Source organism: Podarcis liolepis (genome assembly GCF_965112155.1).
Source record: "Podarcis liolepis genome assembly, chromosome: 10".
Taxonomy (NCBI): Eukaryota; Metazoa; Chordata; class Lepidosauria; order Squamata; family Lacertidae; genus Podarcis; species Podarcis liolepis.
Window position 1 is genome coordinate 50,781,671 of NC_139562.1, and position 26,699 is coordinate 50,808,369.

The window sequence follows — 26,699 nt, forward strand, 5'->3', positions numbered from 1 at the left end:
TGCTTCAGCCACATTGCTGTCAATAGGACTTAGGTGTCCATAATTTTCTCAGGAATGACCATAATTACTAGATAAAACACAGGTGAATAGTAAATGTTTTAGATATCCCTGTTTGTGACTCTAATAATCCCTGTTTGAGACTCCAATACTTTGGCCACCTCATGAGAAGAGAAGACTCCATGGAAAAGACCCTGATGTTGAGAAAGATGGAGGGCACAAGGAGAAAGGGACGACAGAGGATGAGATGGCTGGATAGTGTTCTCGAAGCTACCAGCATGAGTTTGACTAAACTGCGGGAGGCAGTGGAAGACAGAAGTGCCTGGCGTGTTCTGGTCCATGGGGTCACGAAGAGTCGGACACGACCAAACGACTAAACATCAACAAGTATTTAATCATTTTAATGGGGTTCCCACACTAGAACCAAATCAGTATCTGTTAAGTAAATTATTTGCTTTACAAAAATAAAAAATCAGCCACAATGCAAGTGCATTGATTGGAAGTCATTCATCATACTTAGAAGCTCTTAAAAGTTGAAAATACCATGGACTCTTGTATAAAATGTAAATGAACCTTTTTTTTTTTTGTAGATACTGGCATTCATCTAAGAACTAAACAAACAAAAAGGGAATGGATTCTATATGACATCTAAAGCTTTCCTAAAAAATTTAGTTCTAGTTATCCGCTATAACAAATGACAAAATAGAACACTTTGTGCCAAACTACATCTAGTTGGGCCAAACATTACTCATTTTATTTGTTTATTTCATAAAATTTATACACTGCTTGACTGTAAAAACAAAAAAAATCTCAAAGCAGTTTACAAAAGATGAGCAGTAAAATCAAGGGGGGGCGGGAATCACAATCCTACTTTAAAACACACAAAAGTTTAAATGCTTAAACAGATTAAAATTACCTCGACTTTCTAAGCATCTGGGTACCCATATTAGCCATGCCTTGTGAGATTAATAATAAAAAACACCAACACCCACAGGACGGACAAACTAGATTGCCCTGGCGTAATAGGAGAATTCTTGGCCTGTGATTTAATGTTTCTGCTGCTCCATATTAAGCAAGTTATGACATGTGATTAATGTTTTATATAATTGTTTTAAATTGGTTCTTATTTATTTATTATGATGTGTTTTTAGATATTCTTGTTTTCAACTGTAAGCTGCCTTGAATCCCATCAGGTGAAAAGGAGAGACATAAACAAACAAACAACAACAACAAAGTAGCATACTGTAGTATTATTCACAGCATAGTATTAAAAACATAGGAATCTGCTTAGGCCTCATCCACACTTCTGCCCTGTGTTTTCTCCATCTCCAAGTGCTTTTTGTTGTTTTGTTTTGTTCTTGTCATGGTGCTTTCACCAGAAAAACCCACTCTTTAATGCTGAACATACAGCAACTTGGATTTTCCATGGAGTTGTTTTCAGCAGTAAAGAGTGTATTTTTGCAGAGGAAGCAAAACCAAAACAAAACAAAACCCAACTCTTAGACACAGAGCTTTTAAGCATGGACCTATGTCTAGAAAGCCAGTCTAGAAAGCCAGTCTAGAGAGCCAGTGTGGTGTAGTGGTTAAGAGCGGTAGTCACGTAATCTGGGTAACCGGGTTCGCGTCTCCGCTCCTCCACATGCAGCTGCTGGGTGACCTTGGGCCAGTCACACTTCTGTGAAGTCTCTCAGCCCCACTCACCTCACAGAGTGTTTGTTGTGGGGGAGGAAGGGAAAGGAGAATGTTAGCCGCTTTGAGACTCCTGAAGGGGAGTGAAAGGCGGGATATCAAATCCAAACTCTTCTTCTTCTTCTAGAAACAGAAATGGCACAAAAGGAAGTCTGAATGAGCCCTTAGGCATTCTGATAGGGACCGGTTTTGTGTGAAAACTTATTTCCACCAATAATCTAAGCTGTCACTTCAGAAATGCACGAACAGCTGCCTCTGAGCATCCAGTTATCGGTCCAGGCTACAGATATTGACTTGCATCTCCAGTTTTCTTATTTCTGCTCACACTATGCTGCATCAGGCCAGATACTTAGCAGATCAGTGCAAAACTTTCTAATCAATTTCTAATTGTCAAATAGGAGCCTGGCCTTTGTCCTTCGCCGCCTTGCACTTATTTATTAGCAGTCTTGAGTGACTCATGTTGTGCTATTTAGTCTTTGTTATTTAGGCTTAACTCGACTTAAAAAAATCACAGCGTTTTAATATTGATGCTTGGGATAATCATCAACGCAGTCACAGTTCATGCTTCTTTCACTATGAGTCTTCAGGCTTACAATTTAGGAGCAAGCTACAAAATGCTTTGTAGCCAAAAAGACTATGGAAATAACCAAGCAATAACCATTTAGAATGGAGTGTCTCTACATAGACAGTCTGACTCCTGTGCCAGCACAAGGTCACCGTAGTATCACATTACAATGATGGAATCAGCTTTATGACACTGCTATAGGCACATACAGTGGTACCTCAGGTTACAAACACCTCGGGCTACAAACATGTTAGGTTACAGACTCCGCTAACCCAGAAATAGTACCTCGGGTTAAGAACTTTACCTCAAGATGAGAACAGAAATCACTCGCCAGCGGCACGGCGGCAGTGGGAGGCCCCATTAGTTAAAGTGGTACCTCTGGTTAAGAACAGTTTCAGATTAACAGACCTCTGGAATGAATTAAGTTTGTAACCAGAGGTACCACTGTATGCCAGATATAGAACTATAGGCTGGGCTGAATTTAAATATACTAAGCCTGTATATTTAAGTCCCAGCATGAAAGAGACATTTCTGTAATTTAAATTTCCATTTAGACTCTTATCTTAAAGGTTTTTCCAGTGTGAGAGGTGTTATTTCCTCCATGTCAACCTGCTGCTTTGAGATTCAAGGATAAACTGATACAAAACCAAAAAGGTTTTTTTAAAATAAATAAATAAATACACTGACTGCACAATATGTTTAGCCAATTCAAGAAGTCAGTCGGTTTAGAAGGTCAAACTACTTCAATATCTTCATTCATTAACATTTTTCCAATTAATTCAACAGTCATTTACAATAGTTTTACCATATATTAAATTTTTAAAATATAAATTCTGACAACTGCATATTTCCAGGCTTAGCGAACAAGCATAACAATGAATAATCCACCTACCTCACCTGACACTATAATGTTCTCTTTTTATTTGGAATGGCACATGCATTTGAAAACTAATGGATACACAGTTGCTGTGAGAAAGAACAGATCAAAAAGAGCAACCAGCAGAAGAAATCTTTTAAAATGACTTTTCCAATTAATTCTCAGTAACAAAATTAAATGAGTCGATGCAGTCATGGTTTGTTTCTTTTTTTTAAGACAAAGGAAAAAATGTGTTTTTCACCTCCCTTGCTTCAATTCTCATTGAAGCCCTCTAGTGGACATCACTTACAACACCATCCTATGCATGGTCTACTCAGAAGTGGGTCCTGTTGAATATGCTCCCAAGTGAGTACAGTGGTACCTCACGTTAAGTACTTAATTCGTTCCGGAGGTCCGTTCCTAACCTGAAACTGTTCTTAACCTGAAGCACCACTTTAGCTAATGGGACCTCCTGCTGCTGCCGCGCCGATGGAGCACGATTTCTGTTCTCATCCTGAAGCAAAGTTCTTAAACCAAGGTACTGGGTTAGTGGAGTCTGTAACCTGAAGCGTATGTAACCCGAGGTACCACTGTATAAGACTGCAGCTCAAGCAATGCAGAGCATCAAATCATCCTGAGGAGAGATGCTAAAGAAATATCTTCTATACGGAATCCATATCATTCTACACACCCTGACAACTTTAATAACCTTTCCATATATATATATTATCCCAGCTCCATTTGTAAAAATCTTGCTCAAATATTCACTCCAATCAAACTATCCATTTGCAAATACAGAAGCACATCAATATGCAATTCTTGATCATTTTTATAAGACCAAATATTGCCACTGGGACTCACTTGCACTGCCTGCCAAACAGATTGATATTCAATTCAAGATGTCGTCTTGACCTATAAAGCTCTTTCAAATTTTGATCAATATCATCTGTGGTTGCTGCCTCTATATGCGCCAGATGACATAAGTCATCAGATATCTTGCTAGTCTCAGTACGGTAAGATTAAAATTGTTGCCAGCTTTGCCAAAACAGCCAAGCTATGTGCAATTATAGAAGGAAAGCATAACAGAAATATACTAGTGCTGCTTATACATACCTTATCTTTAACTATGGCCCACAATCTACAGATTTAATTTAATCTCATTTAATTCAGATGTCCCTCTACTGTGACCTTAATTTGCCCCTCCCTCCTTTAAAAAAATGCAATAAATATCTTCCAAAATTTGGCTGTCATTTTACCAAAAATCATGCCATCCTACCAAAATAAGGTCATGTTGCCCCATACAAACAGCTATCAGTCAAACAGAAGATGTTCAAGCAAAAAAAGAATGCATATTCATGCTTCTGCTACTTATTGCTAATATGCGGAAAGAGCGCTTGTACATTTTCCCCATAATGAATAAGCTACACATGCATTTGGAGCCAATATGGAGGAAGATGTGCCAAAAGGATTCCCCCCCCCCCATCAATTGCACTCTTTTCAACATTGCGCATTCACTTTTTTCCGCTATGCACTCAAGTGATTTAGATCACACCTGGGGAATCTTTGACCCTACCTATGTTTTTGGAGTCCTGGAAGGCCAATGCTTCCTCAGCCCCGCTTTAGACCATATAGGTGGGATTACACTTATGACATGTTGAAGCACTACAAGCTATTTATTTTACCTGGAGAAGTGACAACTAAAATTATGAAAATACAATCACTGTCATACTACGGGGAAAGAGCTAAATGTTAACTATGTTTTCCATTTCAAAGCAGAGGAACAAGGCTGATAATTATTTTCTCGATCTACCGGTATATTCAGGTATGTATATAAAGAGCATTATGCCATTCATGGTCAGAATACGTGTCACAGGTACAGTGGTACCTCGGGTTACATACGCTTCAGGTTACAGACGCTTCAGTTTACAGACTCCACTAACCCAGACATAGTACCTCGGGTTAAGTACTTAACCCGAGGTACCACTGTATGTAGAAACTACAACTCTATTTGTAGTGATCTCATTTCACTTTCAAGGTGATAGGTATTCAGCCACATTATTTTCTTTTCAATACAGTGGTACCTCAGGTTAAGAACTTAATTCGTTCTGAAGGTCCGTTCTTAACCTGAAACTGTTCTTAACCTGAGGTACCACTTTAGAGATGAGGTGGAGCGGCTGACAGAGTGGTGCAGAGCTAACAACTTGCTCATAAATACAAGGAAGACAAAGGAGCTTGTGGTGGCCTTCAGGAGACAGAAGAGCAACGTCCAGCCACTTTTGATTGATGGGGATTGATGGGGTCTGTGTGGAGAGGGTAACAACGTTCAGATTTTTGGGCATTGAATTACAAGAGGATCTGTCCTGGAGTGTCAACACAAGGGGGCTTGTGAAGAAGGCGCAGCAGAGACTGTACTTTTTGAGAATACTAAAGAAAAACCATCTTCCGCAGAAACTGCTGCTTGCCTTCTATCACTGTGCCATTGAGAGTGTGCTCACTTATGGCTTATGTGTGTGGTACGGAAGCTGTACTGCCCAGGACAGGATGGGGTTGTGCAGGGTTGTTAAGGCAGCAGAGAGCATTGTTGGCTGCTCACTTTCCACCTTAGAGCAGATTTATGCCACAAGGTGCCATAGGAAGGCACTGGACATAGTAAAAGATCCATCGCATCCTGGTCACTGTCTCTTTGAGCTCTTGCCGTCGGGACGGAGATACAGGACGATGAAGACAAGAACGAGCCGTCTTAAGAACAGCTTCTTCTCCAGAGCGATCTCGGCCCTGAATGGGAAGCCCGGACTTTGAAAGTCATCTAATCTCCCTTGCTGTATTATACTGTATTGTTTAATTAGTGCTTTTATGGAGCAGTCAAGTAATTTCGTTGTCCCCGAAGGGGGCAATGACAATAAAGATGATATTATTATTATTATTATTATTATTATTATTATTATTATTATTATTATTATTATTAGCTAATGGGGCCTCCTGCTACTGCCGCGCTGCTGGAGCATGATTTCTGTTCTCATCCTGAAGCAAAGTTCTTAACCCGAGGTACTATTTCTGGGTTAGCGGAGTCTGTAACCTGAAGCGTCTGTAACCTGAAGCATCTGTAACCCGAGGTACCACAGTATCTGAGATTAATTCTCTTACAATCTTCAGTAGTTGTGATCTAAAGTATAATGACTTTTCTCTTTCCCGTTTGTCATAAGTACTGTTGCAACACATGATACACTAGAATTCAACAGTAGCTTCAGCATTGCACTAAAAAAGAGTATAAATATGTCAGTTTCCAATTTCCTTAGACACAATTACAAATGCAGAAAGCACAGGGAATATTCCAGTTTAATGCAGCATGTTTATTTAGTGTTCATATGTACATCATAGGTCACATATTTCCATGTTTCATATCTCCTCACAAGCAATTCTCAGTAACACTGTTAGACTACGATGTCATGTCATGAAATTTCAATATTCATTAGCAGAAGTATGAGCTCCATAAAGGGGCTCATTTTCTGTTGCTTTCAGACCATGTCATCAGGTTGTTGTTTTTTAGAACCCATTGGCATTTCTATCCAAGCCTTCCCCAACATCTGTGTGTCTCATTAGGGGCATCTGATGAAGTACTGCATACACTCTTCATAGGAATCATGATCTACACCCAATTAAAATGTTCCTGCCAGTCCACTTAGGTCATAAAAATGTGAGCTAGAGGGAGTAGCAAAGCGGAAATGCCAAAACATAGCAGTTATGTTCAGGGCTTTTAACTTTCAGTCCAAAGGGTTATTGTTGAATGTAACTTGGCCAGATAGAATCCTCATCCTTTGTAAATCTAACAAAAACAAAACCCATACGAGTCTGTGCTCAACAGCCAGGCTTTAGGGCTTTACATGAAAAGTAAAGAAACCCTAACTAGACTTTCATTGCATTTTTTCCAGCACCCCAAAGCCTGAAGGGACTTGAAACAACGTGTGTCAATGAACTCAGAATCTCTGATATTGGTAGTGAAAAACACAAAGAACAAAGGCACTATGTTGATTAATCCCATCTGGTATTCCTAAACCTAAGAACATATTCCCTATAGCAAGTCTAACAGGGGGTGACCAATTTAGAAGGAGGAAGGGGGAAAAAACCCTGATAACAATCATCATCAATGAGCTCAAATTGCCCAGGGAGGGCAAGTATGCTTTCCAATTATTTTCCAGCACTGAGAGAGAATAATTTGAAAACTATTCCTTATTTCAAAATAGATGCATATTTTATATGACAAGATTTCCTGTATGCTAACAAGTATTCACATCTGCTGTCATTGCCTCATAGCCACTGGCTTTAAATACAGCATTTTTTAAAAAAATAAATTTAAATCACCATCATATTAAATATGCCTACAGTCATCGGGCTTTGTTGATCTTTACAGCAAAACTACATTCTTTCAAATACAAAAAAAATGTACCGTTTATTCTTTATTATCCTGGTACTACTTACTGAGGGACATTAACATTATTTGCCCAGCAGCTCAATCACCATTGACTAAACAACAACACAAACCGCTCCTATATAAATCATTCCTTTCTGTATTATGTTATCCAGTGTTAATGGTTAGAGTGTTGAACTAGGCTCTGGGAGACAACAGGGTTCAACTCTTCACTCACCCATGAAGCTCATTGGGTGACCTTAGGCAAGACACAATTCTTCAGCCCAACCTACTTCACTGGGCTGTTGTGAGGATAAAATGGAGAGGTGGGAGAACCATGTATACATACCACCTTAAGCTCCTTGAGAGGAAAAGTGGACTATAAAGGTGATACTAAATAAATAAATACTAAATTTCATTTGCCACTCCCAAAATTATATTTCTATTTTATAATTATACACATCAGAAACCTGCAATGGTCAAAATTAACAAAAAACCATTTGATTAGATCCAGAATACCTTTTTCTAAAAGCAGAAGAGTTCCTAACATTCGTGAAAGAAACTGAAATCTGAAGGAAGTTTCCACTGGTGGGAGGAGAGGACCAATGTTCCCCATCTCCACGGAACATCTCACATTCTTCTGACATTTTCCATAAAGAAAATTCATTTTGTTATGCCATGAGACAGCACCAATACATCATAACCAATTAGCATTTCACAACTGATACATAAGTGCATGCTTTCCAGTTCTGCCTTCTCCATTCATTTTACAGTGGACCCTCTAGTTATGTACCGTTCTGGATACGTAACATTCGGGTTACAAACATGGCAAACCCGGAAGTGTATACTTCCAGGTTTCGTCGTACGCGCATGTGCAGAAGTGCTCAATCGTGCCACGCGCATGCGCAGAAGTCCCACCTCTGCTTACAGACTTTTTGAGTTGCGGATGGACCCCTTGAGCAAATTAAATTCGTATCCAAAGGGTCCACTGTACTTTACTATTTCTATGCTGTGAAACAAGCTTTGTATGAATTGCTGGGAGAGTGACATGAGATAAGCAATTCGAAGGTGTGACATACACACACTAAGTTCCAAATCACTGTCAAGTTTTACCTTAACTTGTTAGACTTAGCAGAACTACTCAAAATTAACTTCATGGAGATTTATGCTCAGAATGCCCAAAAGGTGTTTCTGCAAATAAACATACTTTAATGATCCGATTGCTGGAAATTATGGGGATCAATTCCTACGAGTGTGAAAACAACCTCAGGGCAAAAATTTTAACATACTGTACGATTCATTGGACAAATAGCAATTATGTGGCTTGAAGCAATTATGTGAAAAGGAAAGGTTTGTTTCCCTAAGTATTCACATTTTTGAACTGGGTTTTCTTAAAGCACCTCTCAGCTTTTAACAATGTAACTGCCTTTAAAAAAATTACTGTGTGTGTTCCCAAAACTTTGGGAGTGATGAGTTATTTATGTTCACTTAAGTATAAAACAGCTTTTAAATAAGGCTTCTTGCTGCTAGGCAACAATGCCTCCTTGTAAAGTAGTGAGATTATGCAGCAGTCTTGCCATTTCCCTCAATTTATAAACAGAAAGCTGTTTAATTTATAAAATTAAAATAAGATACCCACTTTTTCACAATTGAAAAACCTAACAGATAAAGTCCATTTAGGATTTACATAAATTTAAATAATTTTGTAGCCCTTCTGAATTCCATCTTTGTAAAAATATCAATTTGCTTTACTTTCCTAACATTATTATTCAAATATCTATCGCACAGCTAAAACAATCCACAGGCCAATCCCATCTTTTTGCATACAATTTAGCTGGATGATAGGTCCCAAATAAACTCACAAAACAAGTGAATATAATGAATTTATAAATATATTTGATAAAATTATGGAAATTTATTCACTGCCATATCCAGCTCTCCTGTAAATCATTTTTGCTTAGGGGTGCCATTGTATAAAATTGGCTTGTTCCTCTTATAGACTGCAAATGTAAAGGACTATGTACATTTGTTTTGTAAGAATTCTATAGAAATAAAAATGGCAACCCACATTATTATCAGCTTCTCTCTCATAAAATTCAATCATGCAAATATTTAATCAGGGACATGTGAGATTACACCATTTGACAGTATCAGCAACAGCCAATGATGCCCTCAGGTTCTGATACATATTGACTTTTCTATTACTTTAGTGGCAGATATATGCAAAGCAGGGCATTAGGAAAAAAATGACCTACTTTTCAGATCTTATAGTCCCTACTTAGTCCTTCCTGTGATAACCTGAGATTTCTCTCTAGGGATAGATCACTGCCCAAAGCGCAGAAAAAGAAAACAAACATGATCCTCTCACTTTCAACACGATAAACTCAGTTATAACCCTGTGAAAAGAACATCCACAGGCACACCACAGAGGACACCATCTGTCAAATACTGACTATTTAGATAGCATCTCAAAGAGAAATTAAATAAAAGATTACAGTATCCAATTCTGCAGTCCTTCATAACAAAGCAGAATCAACATTATAGAATGTTGATGCTACAGATTATACTACAAATACAAATTACATCTACAGCCGTACCTTTGGAAGTCAAACGGAATCCGTTCCAGAAGTCTGTTCAACTTCCAAAACCTTCGGAAACCAAAGCGTGGCTTCTGATTGGCTGCAGGAAGCTCCTGCAGCCAATTGGAAGTCGCAGAAGCCCCGTTGGGTGTTCAGCTTCCAAAAATAGTTCGCAAACTGGAACATTCACTTCTGGATTTGCTGCGTTTGGGAGCCAAAACGTTTGAGAACTAAGCGGTTTGAAAACCAAGGTGTGACTGTATTTCCAGTGAAGTAAGCCAGTCTGGGGGAGGGACCACTGGTAAACCAAATTTTGGCTTACTGGGACAGTGCGAAAGTGTAGGGTACTAGAGAGGGGCTTACACATTTGTGCAGTCCCATTAGCCATTGTTTTGCTTACTATGTCATGAGAACCAGGCCACTGAATTTGCTTTCACTTAAACATCCGTCTACTTCTTAACTCTGTTCCTGTGGGAAATCCCATCATTTCAGGCTTTTAAGTAGGCGCTGAAAACTTCCTTCCTTTCTTCTTGAAGCTCTCTCATGATTTACAGATTTTAATTGAGCTGCTGAATTTTTCATGGTTTTATTTTTAAATTTTTTTAATGTTATGGTTTTACTGGTCCTTCACTTTAGAAAGTTCTTTGTGTACGGGAATCAAACGCTCCTTTCTCCTGAAAGGAAGCAGCACTTTTTTGCATAGCCCCCATGATGAGACCTTGCTCTTGCCATTTTCATACTAAAGATAATATAATTGTATCATCCAAATGACATACTCTGTAATTCAAGTTAGTAGAACCAAATGCAGCTTGTAAACAGATATAGATACCGAAGTTAAAGGAATTTTATCTCAGCTTTTCAAACTGGATAAGCAAGTCCCCAGTTACACTTCCTTTGCAACATAACAGCCCGTTATAAACTTATAGGCAATATCAAATAGAGAATAGTTTGAAAAGAAAAAATGCAGTGTTGAACTTGATACAGTAGTCTAGTCACAAAAGCGGAAAGGGGTAAATATGTTTATTGCATTTAATGTTGTCTAGATCAGGCATAGGGGACGCGGGTGGTGCTGTGGGTTAAACCACAGAGCCTAGGACTTGCCAATCAGAAGGTCAGCGGTTCGAATCCCTGTGACGGGGTGAGCTCCCGTTGCTCAGTCCCTGCTCCTGCCAACCTAGCAGTTCGAAAGCACGTCAAAGTGCAAGTAGATAAATAGGTACCGCTCCGGTGGGAAGGTAAATGGCGTTTCCGTGTGCTGCTCTGGTTCGCCAGAAGGGGTTTAATCATGCTGGCCACATGATCCAGAAGCTGTACGCCGGCTCCCTCGGCCAATAAAGTGAGATGAGCGCCGCAACCCCAGAGTCGGCCACGACTGGACCTAATGGTCAGGGGTCCCTTTACCTTTACCTAGATCAGGCAACTTCAGCCTTTTCAAAGTCAGGGCCCACTTTTAACCCAAACATGCATTTGGAAACCCATTTCTTAACCCTTTACCATATATTTGCATGGTAGTAGTTCTCCTGTTGAGAACTACAGGATCAGGCTGTGACCCATCAACTGAAGACCAGTGGTCTAGATGATTAACCACTAGTGCTCTTAGTATTGTGCTGCTTCCTCTTCCAACCTGCAGAAACAGCTTGCTGGGTGGGGCAGATCTGCTGTGCTAGCTTCCAGCGGATGGGTCACTGTTGCTTAGTGGGAGAGGCAGCAGGGAGGTTGATGTTGTGCAAATGCAACGGCAGGAGCACCAGACCTCCCCATCACCTTACCCCTCCCAGTAAGCACCTGGCCAGTACACTATCATAGCTACTTCCTCCCACCTGGAAAGCCTCTTCTGCCAACCTGGCAACTTCCCCCACCTTTCAGTCTTTTCCACAAGGGGCTTTGTGTAATAGCAACTCTCAAGCTGTATGATATATTTTGCCATTCATTCTTTATTTGCTGCTGCATATAAAGAGCACTGACAGCTCCAGGTTTTCTGGGACCCTTAGGAAGCTCACTTTCCAGAGTGAGCTTCTTCCTCTGAGCTCATTCAGTTGTTCTCTTCCTCTGAGCCCAGTCTGCACCACTGCCCAGAAAGAGCGGGTAAGAGGAGCATAGGATGCTCTATTTCCATGATCTCAGAAAAAGTGTGAACAGCCAGAGAGCAATGGAGGAAGAGGAGGAGAAGAAGAGGTGGCCTGCTAGACTGGGGACCTGGGCAAGTGCCTAACAATGACAATCCCTGACACCAACCCTGAACAAGAGAAAGTATTTTCAATCCTTTCTTCTTTCAAAAACTACTTCTGAAAAGCTGCAGAGGCAACCACCCACTCCTCAGCTGGTGTGGATGAGCACATAAAGTTCTATGGCCTTATGGCTGTTTATATCTTCCCTTCACCCTTTGGGGGGAAAAAGGACAAATTGATGCTTTTCCCAAAGAGGAAACACAACAAGAACTTGTCTCTCAAAGACAATATTGTAGTATGAGGCAAGGGAGTAATTTCCTTACCCGAATCCTCTGCCAATTCCCAAGTAGCATTACTTACAAGTCTTACTTCTTTGGGCATTTGAAGAGGAAGCACCTGCCAATTTCTACTGGGTAAATAAAAACAGCACAGAAATGCAGCTTTGTATAGGAAACTCAAATTATGGGAAACAGTTTTTAAGAACAGCAAAAAAAAAAAGCAAAATCAACCAACCCTCTTAAAAAATCACATGGGCATATATAGGATATTTACTGCAGAACATTGCCCTAATAGCGACAAAGAAGCAATGATCTAAAAAAGGATCCAAAATTAAACCTGACTTACCATTGGTAGTTGATAACTCATTCACATTGAAAATTCATATTTAGCTACAACTATATGTTAGCAGAAATTAGTCCGAGTGGGGTTTTGTTTTGTAAACCAACATTTATTTGTACTTTTTGGCAAATTTATAGTTGCCTCCAGCTTAGATAAACAGTTGCTGCTTTGCTTAGATAGTTTCAACCCTCTGATTAATATAAGAATTGACTCCAGATCATGTCCTCTATCACAGTTAGGCTGAGGCATTTAAGGCAAAATATTCCTCCTGCTCTCCTCTGCCGTACACTGTACTGTACTATACTATACTATACTATACTATACTATACTATACTATACTATACTATACTAGTGGGAAACTTGTGGCCCTCCAGATGGCATTGGACCACAACTCCCATTTTTCCCTGATTGTGAGCTTCCCACAAACACCTGGTCACTTTGTGGATGCTCAGTTAGTTGCTCCTTTAGCATCTTCTTCCAGCAAGGCTCTTCTTATTTTCTGTGGGATTGTTGTGGATAGTAGGAGAGGATATATTGATTAAATATTATCCTTCGTCACTCATGCTAGTGAGTCAGTAGCAGAGTACATACTCCAATATATTGCAGGAAGCTAGTTAGTAGATTCGTTTGAATCTACTTAAGCAATCCAATCTGGCTTGTCCAGATTGGGTTTTGTTCCTGGTAAATCCCCTTTGTTCCCTCTTAAAAAAAATAAAGACACAACAGTCTTCTTTAAAAGTAATAAAAAGTTTACTTACATTCAGTTCACAGTAGGTTCCCTGAAGGCAGACTTTAGCTTGTAGTTACAGAATAGAGTTTGAGTTCATCCCATATGGGGATTGAGCCCATGTGCTGCTGGCTAAGAGCCAGCAGACAGCAAAAGCATCGAGATCAAGAGTCAAAGAGGAAGATGGCTGTATGACTGGCCCTTTTACAGGGTCTCACAGGGTCACACCCATCTACCTGATCACACGCAGGGGGAGGATGCTCCAGACCAGGTGTGACAGGAAGTCCTCCTGGCTGGAGTAACATCCCCCTTTGTGCCCACTCTGGGCAAACAGGAAGTGTTGTACTTGACTGCTTATGTTACATCCTACATTTTCCAGCCAGCAGAGCCAATAAATCCTTCACTTAAATCCTCTCCGGGTGGGGCAAACAGCAATCTGAAGAGCTGTTGCCTGAACATGTGTTCAGCAATGTGTTCTAGCACATTATATTTTATCTTATTATTATCATTATTTTGGATGGCACTTGTGGGATATAATACTAAGTATAATTACAATGACGCATGTCCATCTGATGGTCCATGCTCATGACTGGGCAATTAAAGGAATGGCCAGACACTAATATTCTCTAAATGCTACCAATGAGAAATTTGAAAACCAAACATTCCTAAGAGCTTTGGAAGCTAAATTTCCAAGGTTTAAGTGCAAGAAAATAGCCACCAGTCCAGCCTTCACTAACCTTATATAGATATGTTGATTGTGGCTGAGAAGAGTTGCATTCAAAAACCTCTGGAGGTTACCAGGTTGAGGAAGTCTAAACTATTGACTATGGACCTAATGTTAATGCTCCATCTCTCATCTCTATGTTGCAACCGCCTGCCTAATTTACTTTCAGATGGATTTGAGGTGATAAAGGCAAGGTTGTAGAAGCTTCCAAGTTCCTCCAATCTGCTCCTAGACTCTAAAACCTAAAACAACCATCATGTACAAAACTCTTTAAAACTGTTCACAAACCCTGTTCTTATCCTAACTTACCGTTTTGTTTGAAGGGTGTGAAAAAAGGAATAATTATCTAGCTGTGCACACTTAATGCTGATGTAATTCTAAATGGTAAATTGCAGCAACTCAGCACAGCAAACTACACTGACATTGGAGGCCTCTGTAGCAAGATTCATCAAGAGAAAACCTGTCAAGGAATAGAGCTCATCACATCCTTTGAATTCTTCAATATAATATGCCAACACAGTACAGGTTTGTATAGATCAACCACACTTAAGGAACAGGGTCAGCTGCTTGCAAAATTCCCAAGAACATTTGACAATGCGAGAGTATGAATGGAATTGAAACAGCTGTGCTGGATCACAAACCCCGGGCTGTTTCAGTTACAAACCTTTCTTTATGCTTTTAAACGTGTGCAGTATTCAGAGAAATGTGTAATATGTCCTCATTTCAAGTAGTATGCTTCAATCACATTCAGTTTGCCTTTTGCTCCACCCCATCCTTATAATGAAGTACAGATCAGTCACTCCATTTCTGTTGCTTTGCTTATCACAATAATAAGGTTTTGAAAAGGAAAACATATATATTGTAAAGCAGAAACAATATAATAGGTTCGGTTTGGACTTCTGAAAGAAAAAAATACCCTTAAAATCAGCTCATCCTTAAAAATGCAGACATGTATACATATTTACCCCTCATCATTAAAAATACAGAGATCTAGACCAGGGGTCAGCAACCTTTTTCAGCCATGGGCCAGTCCACCGTCCCTCAGACTATGTGGTGGGCCGGACTATATTTTGAAAAATAAATAAATGAACGAATTCCTATGCCCCACAAATAACCCAGAGATGCATTTTAAATAAAAGCACACATTCTACTCATGTAAAAACACGCTGACTCCTGGACTGTCCGTGGGCCGGATTGAGAAGGCAATTGGGCCGGATCTGGCCCCCGGGCCTTAGGTTGCCTGCCCCTGATCTAGACGCACTGCTGAGTTCAGTGGCACTTACTCCCTAGTAAGTGTGTTTAGGATTACAAACTTAATGACCAGTTTCTCCTAAAGGCTATTCATTATGCAAATTCAATAAAACTCCCCTGACATATGCTGCAATTTACAAGTCTAACCCAGTGTGTCCTTTATACAATTAGGAGCAGCTCACTGCTATAGTTGCAAACATTTCTAATCTCTTATGGAATGTCATAATCTAGGGCTGCCATATTTCAAAAAGTGAAAATCTGGACACACAAAGACATTTTTGAGCTATTTTTAAAAGAAAATTCACCAAAATCTAAACTTCTGACATGGGTTGCCATATGTCCGGATCTTCCTGGACATTCCAACAATTTCTGCCCAGACACTGTTTCCAACAGCCAAATCTCAGCTACGTCCAGGAAATTCCAGGTGTATGGCAACCCTACATAATCTTCCACAGGAAGTTCACTGAAGGGAAGGGAAGATTGCAAGATTGCTAGATGGTCAACTGGCCTACCAGTTTCTAGATTGGTAACTGTATTATTCAGGTGCAACAATTGATATACAGTGGTACATCGGTTTACAAACGTAATCCATTCCGGAAGTCCATTAAACCAAAACCGTTCTTAAACCGAGGTGCGCTTTCCCTAATGAGACCTCCCGCTGCTGGTGCCCTTCCACCGTTCGGATTCCATTCTTAGACCAAGGTAAAGTTCTCAAGCCAGGACACTATTTCTGGTTTTGCGAAGTTTGTAAACCCAATCGTTCTTCAACCGGACTGTTCTTAAACCGAGGTACCACTGCATTGTGATACCTTATACTTTTAAGTTCACAGCAAGCCCCTTAAAGGCAGTGGCACTCACTGGTGCTGACAGGGAGCACTACATGCAAAGAGACAATTGGGAGTTCACTTTGAGCTCTGGGATGTAGCTGCCTCCATACCTGCTGTAACTCACAGGCTAAGCTTTCACACCTTGCAGATAAACATTATATAACTTACTACTGCACCAGATCAAACAACAGCTGGAGACACACCTATAGATTCTGTTCATAAAAATTGGCTGTTCTACAGACATCCTACTTAGTTACTGTGAAGTTTTAAATTGCCAAGTGGCTAGATAAAAGCTATCGTATCCTCTTCCCGTGTCTTAAAAATATATATATTTGATATGCAGAAATTGGCATAGACCTCTTTACAGCAGAGTGATAAACAGGGCCAGCCCAAGTCATTTTCACACCTGAGACAAACCACAGAAAGGTGCCTTTCCCCATCAGAGGAAGAAGGAATCAGTGAAGATCTACATCAGGAACAAGGTGAAAGGGGGGTAAGATCAACCTTACCTGATGGTTAGAGTGGGAATCGAAGACCATAAAGGGAGATTTGCCTAATAGCTATCTTAGGAAGCAGACTAATATGCTTTATTTTCCAAAGCATTCATTTATTAAAATTATATGCTGATTTTATGATGTTTAATATTGCCATGGTCTTACTATATTTGTTTTATTTTTATTTATTTTTGAAGGGCAGCATATAAACTTTAAAAATAAAACCAGCCAAGGTTAAATAAAAATAAAGATGAAATGAAAGAGATTTGGCAAGAGGGCTCATACTATGACATGATACAGCTGTATCACACAAACAAAATATATCTGATATAGTTCTTAATTAATTGCAGAAAATAATGATAGTTTCAGAAGTAACCAGGACTGGAATACATAGGAACTATACATAAGAATACATTAACAGTATTTACAGGAAAGAGGGTGGAGTTATACATCAACATCACAATTTGTGGTGAAGAAATAAAATCTGTTAGCGCAAGCAGAGATTATTTATTTAAGAGAAAAATGGCTCTAGTATCAGCAGCTCATTCAAAGTAAGTGCAAGAAGTAATGGCTCTGAGATGTCTATTTATAACTATTAAAAATGGAAAACCCAAGGAATTCCCTTGAAAGCTGCGGCAACAAAGCATTACATTAATGGAACTGCATACACTAAATTAAAGCCATAAAATCTTCTACTCCTGTCTCAATTGGGAATATGACAGAAGAATATTCTTGAAAAACACCAGAACCCATTTGGTTTGTGGTGTGGGAAGCCTAGTGGATCCCACAGGATCCCACCTTCTCTACAAAACAAGTTTAAGTCATCATAGTAGCATAGTATTTGTATGGTGCTTTAGAATATTCCAAACACACAACATGATTGTGTGTGATTGGTGACTGTTATTATCCCCAAACTGAGATTGGAAAAGGTCAAGGCTGGCCTTCCAAGACCACCAAGCGAGATGATGTTAAAGGTGATATCCAATTTAGGAATTTATGGCTCATGCCCTGTGCTTCGCTTATTGTTGCATCAAGATTTCAACTTCTCTAAACCTCAACAATATCCCTTTAGGCTTTAGCACTGAGCTTCAAATCTTCCAAAGTATCTAAGAGTCATTGGCTCTATGACTGAACACTTAAAACCCAAACAAGGTGGATCTTTTCATTATCTGTTAATATCATGGGACTTTACAAGGGCAAATCCTTTTCACGCTTCTCTTCTTCCTGCCTCCAGTTTATCTGGGCATCATAGCAAAACTAAGAACTTATTCTCCAAGTAGGTGACCTCTTAAGAATGATGTTCAGGGGGGCTAGCTATAAGATATTCAATGCTGATAACCCCTGAAGAAGTATGATAAAGAGTGTTAGACCTGGGATAAGAGGGGCCTAGGTTTAAATCTTACTAGATGTCCTTTTGGCATCTCCCATCCTATACTATCTCACAAAGCTGCTATAAGGGTAAAAACTCGGAGAAACTAATGTACAGTTGTACCTCGGGTTACAGACGCTTCAGGTTACGGACTCCGCTAACCCAGAAATAGTATCTTGGGTTAAGAACTTTGCTTCAGGATGAGAACAGAAATTGCACAGCGGTGGTGTGGCAGCAACGGAAGGCCCCATTAGCTAAAGTCAGGTTAAGAACAGTTTCAGGTTAAGAACGGACCTCCAGAATGAATTAAGTTCTTAACCTGAGGTACCACTGTACGTCATTCCAAGCACAAGATACAAATGCAAAAGACAGAATGAGTTTTGTGGGAAGTTCCCTCTGAAACCATCTATCCCAGACAGGCTGTCATATGAGCAGAGAAGACACAGATTGAGATGCCACTCCTTCCGAAATGCACAGAAGTAATACCCAAGCAGTTATAGTGGTGTGCTCAGGAGAACCAACTCTCCCTCTAATCTCATTACAATCAAATCATGGTGATGTATGTGGGGTAGACTTGTGCTAGTGGGCAAAAAGTTACATGCAAAAACCACACTCATGTATTCAGTGTTAATTAACACAATCAGAAAAAGTATAACACCTTAATTCCACATTCAAATCAGTTATGGTTAGACTCCCACCCCCAGTTTGCGTATCTGCATGCATTGGAAGTGTGGAAGACAACTGCCATTCAGCTTCCATGCTTGCGAGTATACCAAGATGACTAAAAAAAATTAGTTAACGTTCATTAAGCTATCATAGGTATGGCTCCTTGGAATGCTGGGTAAAGTATGTGGGCTTTTCTTTATGATCAGTATCTATTTGCCATTTCATCCCTTTCTGTCCACTCAGATAGCTGATTAGTAAGGCCACCTTCCTTTCAACCAGTAGTTACAGTATTACTGACTTGTGCATAACCTTGCTTGTCCCTGTTCTGTACCTGGAGAACGCTACAGTCTTGATTATACAGATGGATGGGGTGGGGGTTAAAGGAAGGGGTGCATTCATTCATTTAATTTCTATCCCATCTTTCCTCCAAGGAGTTCAAGGTTCCCCCTCCCCATTTTATCTTCACAACAACCTTATGAGGTAGGTTGGGCTAATAGAAAGAGACTTGCTGATGGCCACCCGAGCTCCATGGCTGAGTGGGGCTTTGAACCCTGGTCTTTCAGGTCCTAGTCAAACACTCTAACCACTACACGTCACTGGCTGTCTTCATGAATGATCCTTCCTTATGGCTCTATGAGCTCATCCAATATAATGAATCCAAGGTGATCACTGTTACCTAACTTATTGGCAACTGCATAAATGGTCAAGATATGTAGGATTACATTTTCAATGTTTGCTCATTTATGGGATTCGTGTGTGTGCATTTTTTCTAGCTTGGATCTGAACATGTTCTGTTTACAGGGCTTCCAAGTTGCAAGGCACATTATGCAGAAAATCAGAGAATTTCAAATAAACATCCGAAATGGGGTTTCCTTTTTTAAAGAAATTGAACCCCCTCCCCCCAAAAAAAATTACTTGCATAATCCTGTTAACAAAGGATTCGCTTCAATTTTTTTTAATGGCATTTCATTTAGTTATATACTGCATTTATATACCAGATTCCTATCAAAGCAGTTTACAATTTTAAAACAAACGAATGGTATAAAATGCAGAAGAGGTCCCCACCGGTGGACTGATGGTGGGAGGGAATCCCTGACCCAGGATTCCTTACTTCTTCCTTCTCTCAGGGCACACAAAAACCTTAAACAGCCCTGGAGAAGATTGGGTTTTCTGAGGTCAGAACTGTATGTAGAAGACAGAACATAGGGATTCCAGAGGAGAAAGGCAAAGAAAAACTCATTGGCAACCAGCAGAAGAAGGCCCAAGTAAAGGACTCTGGGTGTCTTAGTGCCTTCATATGAAAACAGCAAGCTCTAGTGTGGCATAGTGTGTCCCCCCGCCCCCCCCCGGTCATTATAGCTCTAAGGTCATCATTTACTGCTTCCAACTCTTAACAGCCCATAGTCTTGACTGGAGATGAAAACAGTAATTTGGAATGGTTTTATACCGAAGCCATTCAAGCTCATTTCTACGTATTGCACTAGTATTTAGTATGAGTGTGGTGCAGCTGAAATTCAGCAGTAGTAGCTGATTCTGGAAGCAATGTCTCTGTTCTCTCCAGCAGGTGTTACTATAATCAAGGTGAATTGCAACATATACACTGCAACGTTTGCACTAACTGGCAATTTTTAAAAGAGTAACAGTAAAGGGGGGGGAGGATAAATTTCAACTAAATGCAAATTGCAAATTATGTAAGACATATAAAACGTTGGACACAAAAAAAAGTGAGACAGAGACCAAACCTGCCTTCTGGAATGCAAGCAGCCTCTACACAAGATGCCTGCAGAACCACCACAGCAGTACCAAAATGGATGTGTGAATTACATTAATGCTGCATTATTCATTTATATACCAGAGGATATCATAGACATTAAAGAGAACTGCATTCCTTGTATTATGCTCCTTCAAGTCAACTATTTCTGTGCCAGCCCAGGCCAATTTTATGTAACAGGATTTTAAAAAAATAAAGTTTATGTTGAATTATATGACCCAGTTCCTGCTTTGTATATGCAACTCCTTTAGGGTTGAAATGTTAACAGCAGCAATGAGTATGTGTTGAAGATTCCCTTCAGGGATGGTAGCAATAACAATTCGAACAGCCCATTTCATCTGCCTTGTCACTCATTTTACCAATTTCTTTAATATACCTTTCATTGTATCCTCTAACACTGGTTAACGAACCCTTTCATACCAACCTGCCTCCTATCAAACAAATATTGTCCCAATGGATCATTTCCTTACAAGGGTGAAAATCCTAAACCAGTTTCCTGCTGGGTCTCCCCAGTAAACACTCCCTTGAGTTCAGACCTAGTAAATTAACAACTAATTAGGAATGCTTGTGTGAACATCACCCCCCCCACACACACACTGAAAATGTCACCCCTGGGCGGCATGGATCCAGCTTAAAGGATCTCCCGTCTCTTTTCCTTGGTTTTTCCCTGTCTGCAGCAGCAGATCTCCACAAGGTGCTCCTAAAAGCTGTGGCGCAATTGAGAAAACGGGAAAGCTCAGAAAGAAAGAAATAAAAATCATTCCAGCCATCTGCACCGGCAACATGGATTTATTTTTCCCCCATCATCACAGCCCGTGCAAAAAAGGAAAAAGAAGCAGCCGCCAAATGCGTTACACCACTGAAGTGGCTGGAACTGGGAGGGTGAAATGGAAAGGTGAGAATCGCCTCTCTTTAACTTCTGATATTCCAAGACGGAAAGGTGGGAAGCGCGGGGGGTGGGGTGGGAAGTGGGGGTGGGAGATGCATTGGGGAAAGCAAGAGAAATATATTGGCCAACTACATTGGATGAGGCAGCGTATAATCTCAGAGCAACGTCTTTCCCCCACCCCAAACCGGCTGCGTCCTTCTAGCCGAGCTAATTGCTCTGGGTATTGCAGTGCTGCTGCTGCTGCTGCTGCTGCTGCTAAATCGAGCGGGCTGCTTGGGCTGCGGAGCTTCCCAGAGGAAACTTGCCTCATCCTTCTGTTGCGCGCGCGGCGGCAACTCGGCCAGGTTCTGCCTCCCCATAAGAGGGCGACTGGAAACGACCCATAAACCTGGGGACGCTTTTGGAGGCGCGCACATCTCCTTCCTCAGAGCGACACTCCCTCAGAAAAGCTCGCGGCGGCAGGCAGCAGCCCCCTCCCCCCCATCTATCCAGCCCCCCCCCTCACTCCACTCGCCACCCCAGGGATGGATTTAAACACCCAGCCCAGCTCTTCGAAATCTCCCTCGGTGCGGATAACAATAAGAAGCCAAGTCCTACCTGTGCGGGGACCGCGCTGCTGAGGGGAAGACGCGCGCGAGGTGCGGCGAGCGGGAGGGGGCTGCGCAGCTGGAGATTTCCCGCGTTCAGCCGCAAGCACCTGGGAGCGCCCTGCCCTGCTTGGCTTGCCTTGGCTAGGCTAGGCTTGGCCGCCTTGCCCCCTGCGCGCGCGCCCACCTCCCTCCCTTCTCCTCAGCGAAGTCCACCCCAAAAAACGCCTTGACAGTTGCCCGCCTTTGCCTGAGGGGGCTGTGGGCGAATCGAGCTGATTGGGGCAAGAGCGGGAGGGGGGCCGGGGGGCGGTGGCGGAGCGCGAGAGCGCCGGGCAGCGATTGGACGCGGGTGATGTCACTCTCGAGCCTGGCAACGAGGGAAACGTTGCTGGGTCAGGGAAGGGCTTCGTCGGGTTGGGAAAGCGGCGGCAGCTTCACAGCTGCAAAGGAGCCGCGGGCGCGGAAAGAGGCGCGTGGCGGCGGCGGGCGGAGAGGGTGGGTGGGGGACTCTCCGCGGCGACACCCCGGAGAACGACGAGGCGAGGCAAGCGGCGCGCTCGGCAGCGCCCACCCGCCCATCTATTCGCGGTGACACATTACTGCAGGTGCAAAGGCGGCGCGCGGCAGCCTTGGCTCCGCCTCCCTGGCGCGGGCACAGACCCCTCGCACATGCCCAGTACCCAAATTGAAGCCCGACTGAAGCTCATGCCCTACCCGGAGTTCCCTGGGCGCTCTTACCTGCGCCAGTAGCTTCTAAGGATAAGGGCGAAAGGATGCTGCTGTCTGTGTAGGTGCTGCTGAGAGATTTTGAAACGAGGGTCCAGGGAGTGATGCTCAGCGGAACAGCAGATTTAGGAGCGGGATGACGAAGAAGGGTTGGTTATGGGGGGGGGGGAAGGCTTCAGGAGGTGAGAGCAGGGCCAGGCAAATGAGGATGCCCAGAGGAGACAAGAAGGCAGATGTGGGTGAGTGGGAGTTAACCTGGCATATCATTATGCAACCACTCGGGAAAATTCCACAGTCTGCAGGAAAGTCCGGTTCCGCCCCATTCCCAAAACACCCTACCCCTTCTAAGGACAGGATTCCATGAATCTGGGCAAAAATATATCATAGCATCAAGGCATTCCAGATTCTCTTCTCTTCCAGAGAAATGTATGCCCCTAGTGGCACACACACAGCCATAATACTAAACGCACATTTAGCATACGGGGCGATTAAAAATAAATAAATGCAAACCCGCATTTAATGTGTGCTTTGCCCCACATTTGCGATCTGTAACTGACACCAAAACCAGTTAATCTTCTCTCAACCTTAGAGGGATTCACAACCAGAACTCCTTTAATTTGTACATTTTCATAACGTGGACATTAAGCGTGGTTTTCTTTCACCGTTTAGAAGCGGTTGATTTCAATAGAAAGACAACACTGCAGTAGCAACAGCAACATATAGGTTCGGATTCCATAGCTACCCTGTGGTAAGAGGGCTCTCTTCCCACATCCTAGAGCAGGGATGGAGAACCCTGTGGCCCTCCAGATGTTGTTGGGACTCCAGCTCCCACAATTCCGGACTCTGACCATTGGCAATGGTGGTTGGGGCTGATGGGAGATGGAGTTCAGCAAAATCTGGTAGACTAACCACTCCATCCTAGAGAAACAGATGTAGTAGCACTGCATGCTTCTAATTATTCTTTTGGAAATTTAGGTCTCACCTGTATTGTCTGACCCATTAAAACATTTAGCTATATCAAATATGGTTGTGCCAAGGTATAAAATGAATGCAGTTAGCTCATTCCTTGTACACAAGTTCTATACCCAGCCTCCAGTTACCACAAAGAAATGTCACAGATTCTCTGACTTGGATTCCAGTCCAAACCTTTTAGATATCAGAATGAGCCAGACATGCAAGGACCACTTTTTGCATTCACTCCCTGAATCCAGTCATTGCACTGCCATAGAAGTATATCTGGTGCTTGGGAGTGGTGACAAAAATATAACCAGGGATCTGGCTTATTATTTAAGATTTGAGAATAGTACATAGCCATGACCTCCCCCCACCCCAAACTTCAGCATACTTCTAAGCTTGCACATCCAAAAATTTTGTCCTCCAGATTTTGGCAGTCTCTTGCAAGCCTACTGATTCGGAATGTACAGATTTCACACATATTCACATTCACTGTACAGTCACTTATTTTGTGTTCTCTCTCAAGAAGGAACTTTTGGGGAGGGAGGAGGCTGTTCTTTGCTCTTGGTATCCCTTCCTGATATTTCTTTTATTTGTAACTTTTTTTTGCAGTCTTAAGAACATAAGAACCACCTTCTGGATCTGGATAATGGACCATCTACTCCAGCATCTTGTCCTCACAGTGGCTAACCAGATAGGAAGCCCATAAGCAGGAGCTGAGCAAAAGAGCACTATCCCCACTTGCAATTCCCAGCAATTGGCATTTAGAGACATGTTTCCTCTCACAGTGGAGACAGCACAGCCATTGTGGCCAGTCTTCCCTTCCTAACCTATTCCACACCATCCAATTCCATTACTGAGTCATTCCATCGACTTTACCCGACTTAAAACACTCCCACATCTCCCACCATATGAATGGATACTATGGATTTCGCACAGTGTAATAATCCAAATGTGACCTCAATCCTTTTCATTGACTAGGTTCTTGAATCTGCATTATAAGCTATGTGCCACTTAGAAATATAACTTGCATAGGCGAAACCAAATTTGATTCCAAATTCCCCAAAGAAAATGTAACCGAACTGTTTACAAAAAACGAATCCATACTTTTTCATAGCCGCAGATTTAGATTGTGCCACAAACCCCCAACTTCAATTAAATTACCAAATCATGAAGCAAGCAAGAAGCAAACCCCAGACTGAAATGGTGCCAAGAAATGACCAAACCGCCTTTCACAAATGTGCTTAAAGTAGAATCTTTTGTCCTATTTTATTGCTTTGTAAATGGGAAAGCTATCACTGAATTTTTGCCAGACCATTTACCCTTTCTGATTTGTAGTAAGAGGAGTTTTTTAAATAGCCAGTGACTTCTGTAAGCCTTGTGCACATCTATGTGAATTTCTCTGTGGAAGTGCAGCCCTGAAGCACAGCTGTAACTTCTTGATTGTGAATGTGCCAACTAATGTGTGGATATATGCAAGTTTATTCTGCAGCAAAATTTTCACTGTGGGCATGCATGTTACAGGCAAAGAGAAGGTGGAAAATAATGGGAGTGTACTTTCACAGAAGCACCAAAGCATAGCACACACAAAAATGCTCCCTTGACTGTTTTTTTAGATGAAAACTTTAAGGTAGGTGTTTTCTGAAAGGGTGTCTCCTGTTTTCCCCTTCAAATATTCCAGGAAAGTGGTCACTTTCTGTAGACTGTGTCATACCTAAGCCAATATAATATAATATAATATAATATAATATAATATAATATAATATAATATAATATAAGTGGAACATTTTCTGTGAATGTTCTGCAGTCGGAAGATTTCATTGCCAGGACTTAAGATGGCTGACACAAATATTATAAGGCTGGTATCTCCCCCCTCCTTTTTTTGCTATCACTTGTGTGATAGTGACTTTCTCTGCACTGCGTACTATCATGCCTCCCTCCCAATCTCTTAGCATAACCCAAACAGTTTCTCCGTCTCTTCAGAATGAGGACTAGTTCGAGAAGCACAAAAGGCACACAAGCAGGCAACACACAGGGCATTGTGTGCTCAGAATAATGATCTGCCATTTACAATATACGTCATGCCCACACTGCACTCCAGCTATTTCTGCAGAGATCGCTGTAATTCTATAGACAATTATGGACAGAGACCACATGCCACCCTCATGCATATTTTAGAGTGCACTTACTTGTCTGCTAGGAAGGATCCTGAAAGGAGTAGATATAGTCCATTGAGAGGCGAGTCCTGCATAGGAAACATGTGGATCTGTCTATCCAGCACTAGCTGGAGGACAGCAGCTCAAAGCAGTAACCTTTTTACACATCCTATAGCAAATCTATTCACATGCTCCACTCCACATGAGACTGGAAAGGGGGTCATATGCTTCTCCTCCCTTTTTTACTGGGAAAAAAAAAACCAGAGACGCAAGCCAGCAGTTGCTTTATTCATGCCACACAATCACTGCAATCTTCCAGAGGATTAATAAGATTAGAAGCCCCTATTGTTTCGCTAATGGTTGTTTATTTGAAAGGGGGACTTTGCTTGTAAACAGGGAGACAGAGCCATGTGTTACTCTTCCTCCTTGGGTTACCTCAAAGCATAGCTGAAGGCGAAAGAGCAGGCAGTCATTCCTCTTAAGTGTAGATAATACATGTTGAAACAATTAATATTCGTTACGACTTTGCTTTGAAGGTCAGATCTGATTTAAAAACACTCTCAATCTATATTGCCTTTTTGTGGTGCTGTGGGTTAAATCACAGAGCCTAGGACTTGCCGATCAGAAGGTCAGTGGTTCGAATCCCCATGATGGGGTGAGCTCCCGTTGCTCGGTCCC

At 41.6% G+C, this 26,699-nt stretch overlaps 1 protein-coding gene across 7 annotated transcripts in view; it reads right to left on the reverse strand.

Moving 5' to 3' along the window:
• CNTN1 (contactin 1) overlaps positions 1–26,162 on the reverse strand; it is a 171,550-nt gene extending 145,388 nt beyond the window's left edge. For 4 of the 7 annotated variants that reach the window (XM_083463410.1, XM_083463405.1, XM_083463406.1 and 1 more), the window contains exon 1: positions 22,193–22,462. The gene's annotated coding sequence lies outside the window, so the exon portion shown is untranslated. Of the gene's footprint in view, positions 1–22,192; positions 22,470–26,054 lie in introns of those variants that run through there. The other 3 variants (XM_083463403.1, XM_083463407.1, XM_083463404.1) reach the window with 3 other exon arrangements.
• Between the last annotated feature and the right edge of the window lie 537 nt (positions 26,163–26,699).